This window comes from Hippopotamus amphibius, chromosome 9 (assembly GCF_030028045.1).
Source record: "Hippopotamus amphibius kiboko isolate mHipAmp2 chromosome 9, mHipAmp2.hap2, whole genome shotgun sequence".
Lineage (NCBI taxonomy): Eukaryota > Metazoa > Chordata > Mammalia > Artiodactyla > Hippopotamidae > Hippopotamus > Hippopotamus amphibius.
Window position 1 is genome coordinate 124,703,957 of NC_080194.1, and position 5,845 is coordinate 124,709,801.

Below are 5,845 nucleotides of genomic sequence, written 5' to 3' on the forward strand. Positions count from 1 at the left end.
AGCCACCCTTTCTCGGCCACCCTGCGTGAAGGAACCCCAGGCTGGGCTGCTTCCGAATCCCCGCCGTCCGGGCCCTGACTCTGCGCCGAGCTGACCCGCCACCCCCCTCCGCTGGCACAGATGGTTCGTCCTGGCTCGGGCTTGGCTGCAGGTCCGGCGCCGCCACCACAAGGCCTGTGTAAACGGAATTTGGAATTTGCGTAGATCGGGTCTGAAATGTACACGCAGAGGGCTGCTTAGCCGGACGCTGGGGGAGATGACTGCGCTGAGCAAAAAATAAAATACATAAATAAATAAGAATAAATTTTATCTTGCATGAGCATCTGACTTTGATATATGGGTGTCACCCAAAGACAAATAAATCTATGTCAGTAAGTCTTAAGACCGAAGGCTCTGCCTGAGTTCTTGTACACCTGATTCACAGTTGAGGTTGCTACTACTTGCCCGGTTTGAATTCTTTTTAACAGAAAAGACCTCTCTCTCTCTCTCTCTTTTCTTTTCTTTTTCTTTTTTGGCTGCAGGCAGCGGCATGCGGGATCTTAGTTCCTGACCAGGCAATGAAATGTGCCCCCTGCAGAGGAAGCGGGAAGTCCTAACCACTGGACCGCCAGGGAAGTCCCTAGAAAAGGGATTTCTTTGTGTTCAACTAAAACTCAAAAATTACCCTTTCACTCCTCTTCTGAAAATTTACTGCTGACTGGATAAAAGCATTCATTTTTTTCCCCTTCCTTCATTAGTTCCAAAATGTGTACTGACCCCTCCAGGAATGTCAGCTCCGTGACAGTAGGTACTCAGTCTGTGTTCACTGCTAAATTCCCAGCACCTAAAATAGTACCTGGCACAAAGTAGTTACTCAATAAATATTTGCTGATTGACTGGTTGTCTAAACATCTACTAGGCACTGGAGTTACAGGGGAATCAAACTAAAACTGGTGCTGTTTTCTCGAATCTAATAGTGGAGATAACCCATGAGGTAATGTGTATTTTGTGTATGTAGAATATTGGTTATTATGTATTATAAGATATATGTATTAATTTTAATAAATACTCATTTATGTTTGTGTTTATAAGTGAAGGTATCACCTAAATAGAGTGTTTATCTGGCATAAATCTAGCATTGTCTGCTCCACACCCTGTTACATTATGTCTCTGAGCTCAGACTGTGATGATTGCCTGGAATACCTTCCTCCCACCACCTTAGATAGGGCTAATTCCTACTCATTCCTTAACTTCACCCCCACCCCGCACCCCCACCCCCCCACCACCACTTCCTCCAGGAAGCCATCCCTGACCCCTAGGCTAGGGTACTATTTCACTCCCATCTCTATTCCACTGGCAACATTATCTTTACCGTATTAGACCCAGGGCTTCCTAAGAACTGGCCCCATGTCTTTTTTTGTCTCTCTCTCTCTCCCTCCTAGCACAATGTCCAGCACTTAGTAGTAACTCAATAAATACTAAATGGAACCCAGGTGCATATTATTCTGATAAGAGATGAGGTTTTTCTTCAGCTGCATGGGTTTAACCACAGAACTCAATGTTCTGATGTCTCTACTTTAAGGAAATAAATCCAAACGAGAAGATCCCCAGTGGGACCAACTACACAATTTTCAAGGCCCAGTGCAGAAAGAAAACGCGGGGCTCCTTGTTTTAAAATTACCAAGAATTTCAAGACAGTGATCGCAGAGCATTAAACCAAGTCCAAGGTCCTTCTGAGCCTGGGACCCAGTATGACTGCTCCAGTCACAAGCCCACGGAGTTGATTAGCCTTGGTCCCTAGGTTTGAGAGTAGCAACCCAGGGCCACATTGGGACCTGAGCAACTCCAGTGCCCTGTGGCCTTGCTGAACCCAAAGCTTGGAAATCAGTGCAGGCAATGAATGACAGGGAACAGCATCTCTGTCCTGGGCTTCTGGTCAGTGGTGCTGGTGCCAGGGAGCTGTCCCGAAGTGAGTGGGCAGACAGGCAGCCTGGGCAAAGGTCTTGTTTCTTGAAGCCCCAGCTAGCCACCTCATAGAGTTCCCTGAGGCCTGTGGGAAGAGATTTGGCTACTGACTGCCACATGCTCAGCCTTGACTCAGCACCTCCTGTGGGACTTTATATCTAACAAAGGACTTCCTACAAAGCACTTGGGCCAGTTCACCCAGCCCAGTGACATGTACTGATGATGATAACAGTAGGAACTTTTCTCTGGGCTCCTCCCACATGTCAGGCACAGACTTAGCCCCACCCCCACATTATCTCATTTGAACTCCTGAGGCAACCCCTCCTTCAATCAGTGCTATTTGGTTTAATTAAATTTTATATCTGCGTGTTTGGGGCAGGGGGCAGTCTTAAGATTCTTTTCTTTTTTCGTTTTTTGGCCTCGAGGCATGTGGGATCTTAGTTCCCCAACCAGGGATGTAACCCGTGCCCTGTGCAGTGGAAGCTGGGAGTTGTAACCACTGGACCGCCAGGGAAGTCCCAAGATTCATTCTTTTAAGTTTGATTTTGATAGCATAATGCACTTATTCATTCTCATACAAAATTAAAATGGTACATATATAGCACAAGTGAGCCTTCACATCCCTCTGACATTCTAGTATGTACCTTCCCTCTTTTGGGTGCATTTACATGCCTAAACATGACAGTGTAGAAAGATAACATTTTGTAGTTAAAAAAATAAAACAGAAAAAAAATTTTAATATAAAAAATAAAAGGGGCTGTTGACTAAAAAAATTAAGCAATAGTCAATCTAAGAAAGAAGTGGAAAATTTTATTTGTGCCAACCTGAGCTCTGAGAGCTGTTCCAAAGAGGTAAGGGGGGAGGCCAGCATATATGTGATTTTGATGAAGGGTTACCTGCAGTCAAGCACACATCTTGGGAGAAGGTTACCACTATTCATGAGGAACAGATATCTTAGTTAATGATTTTAATGCATTTCTAAGTATGGAAGATACCGGAAACTGGGTTCATAAAAATTTCTCCTGAGATTATCTATCTGAGGGTCATCTCTGTCAGTTTTCCTAGAGCACAAAGTGCCTCATCCTGATCTTCATCCTGTCAGGGTATGTTGTAGGTCAGTGACTGTAGTGGTTCATGACTCAATTTTTGTAGAACTGGATGTGGGGGGGGCAACATTCTTTATTTTATAATCCCTTCCCTTTGTTCTAATTTCAATCAAGGTTTGGGAGGCATTTCGTGACCAGTTTGTCCCATGGCGCTAGGAGTGTTCGTTCTCAGGTCAGGGTTTCATTGATAGGCCACTCAATGTGCTATTACTGGACTAGGCCCTGTTAAGAGTAGCCAAAAGCCTCTGGACCACTTGTCTTACAGTCTGTCGTGGTCCAGGAAATGGTTGCCTCTCGTTGCTGCTTCCCATATTTAGAGTTACACTATTACACTCATTGATCTTATAGAATTTTATGTAAGGTCAATTGTCTCAAGTTGCTTAATCATCATTAATTTTATCTGAGGCTCAGTCACATTTTTGGTAATGCAAGAAACATTAATGTTGTACATTAGGCAGAATACAAGGAATTTAGCTAGTAACACTAATATGTTCATAAGTAAATATTTAAACTTCCGTTAGGTGCAGCCCAGTATCTCCCCCAGATACCTGCATCCTGATCCCTTATAGGATTGAGAAAGAAATGTTATTGTCTCAGGAGTTTTATGACTGGCGCCAGGAGAGTTGAGCAGGTGTTTCTGCCACTGGGGAGGTCTGGTTCATGCAGAATGCAGATACACAATGCACCCTAGAGGGGAGGGAGGAGGGCTGAACAGAATTTTTCTTTTTTATTTTTTTTGGCTGAGCCTTGAGGCTTGCGGGATCTTAGCTCCCTGACCAGGGATTGAACCCGGGCCCTTGGCAGTGAAAGCGTGGAGTCCTAACCACTGGAGCACCAGGGAATTCCCAGAATCTTTCTTGTCTTGTCTTAAAATGTGAATTTTTATTTCATCAGGATCATATTGAATATATTTCCCCCTGAACTTTATTTTGAAAATTTGTGAACATACAAAAAACTTGAAAGAACTGTGTAGTGAGCAGCTTTATATTCTTATCACTTTCATTCTGTTTTTTGTTTGTTTCTTTGTTTTTTCCTTTTGGCTGTGCCACGTGGCATGCAGGATCTTAATTCCCCAACTTGGGATGGAACCTGCACCTCCTGCAGTGGAAGCACTGAGTCTTAACCACCAGACCACCAGGGAATTCTCACGACTTTCATTCTTAATATTTCGCTATATTTTCTTTATCAGATATCTATCTGGTCATCAACTAATCTTATTTCTTTATGTTTTTCTAGTAAGTTGCAGACTTCAATGCCCTTTACCATTTAACACTTCAGCACACATTGTTTAGAGTTCAATGTTTGTTTTTAAGAATAAATTTACATACCATCAAACGTCTTTTTAAAAATTTTTTATTGGAGTCTAGTTGATTTACAATGTTGCATTAGTTTCAGGTGTACCATAAAGTTAATCAGTTATACCTATACCTATATCAACTCTTTTTTTAGATTCTTTTCCCATATAGGTCATTACAGAATATTGAGTAAAGTTCCCTTTGCTATATGGTAGGTCCTTATTAGTTAACTATTTTGTATATAATAGTGCATATGTCAACCCAAATACCCCAATTTATTCTCCTCCTTCCCCACCCCCTCGTAATCATGTTTGTTTTCTACATCTGTGACTGTTTTGTAAATCAGTTAATTCGTACCATTTTTTTTTTAGATTCCACGTATAAACGATATCATATATTTGTCTTAGTCTGTCTGACTTATTTCACTAAGTATGACAATCTAGGTTAAATGTATTTCTGTATTTTCTTACAACTTGCTTTTCCCCCCTTTTGCTTGATGTCCTCCCTTAAGGACGTGTCTGTCTTTCCTTTTTTTTTCTTTTTTTTTTTTGCAGGAGTCTAGTTCCCCAACCACCAGGGATGAGTCCTAACCACTGGACCGCCAGCGAATTCCCTGCCCTTCCTTTTTTTAAAAGGAGCTTTTTTCTGTTTTTGATACTTTAACTTTTGGGGGGTGGCGGGGAGCTGTGTTGGGTCTTCACTGCTGTGAGGGCTTTCTCTACTTGCAGAGAGCAGGCTTCTCATTGCGGTGGCTTCTCTTGTTGCAGAGGACAGGCTTTAGGCGCATGGGCTTCAGTAGTTGTAGCATATGGGGTCAGTAGTTGTGGCGCTTGGGCTTAGTTGCTCCTCGGCATGTGAGAACCTTCCCAGAGCAGGGCTTGAACCCGAGCCCCCTGCATTCGCTGGCGGATTCTTAACCACTGTGCCACCAGGGAAGTCCCCCTGCCCTTCCTTTTCAACTAGTACAACTCTATTGAATAGATGTGCCCCATCAACCCTCACCCCATCGTCTTTTGATAGACAACCTAAACAAGTTGTTTCAAGGTTTTCAAGGAAAAGGTGTTGAATGACCTTCCTTGCGTCCCTTTGGGTTCTTGTGTTTCTCTTAATAGCTACCCAGAAGTGGAAGTACTGGATCAAAGAGTACCTATTTTGAACTTTAACAGATCTTGCCAAACTATCCCTACTTTCCCAATATCTCCCGCAAATACCAATCATTCCCCACACCTTTGCCAATGCCGGACAGTATCAGTCTTTTAATCTGCAGCCAGTCACTTGATTAGGGAAATGACGGGAAACCAGTGTGGCTGAAACAGAAGGGACAGCTGGAGCCCAGGGCGAGACGAGCCCGAAGCGGTGGTGACAAAGGACAAGAAAAGCGCGAAGCTCGGAGGCGTGCTCATAAACATCCGCTGTTATGAAACAGAACGTTCACTCGCAAGCACCCTCACTTCCGCAGCGGACCTGCTCGCGCGGAGAGTAGCCACGTGCCCGCCGCAG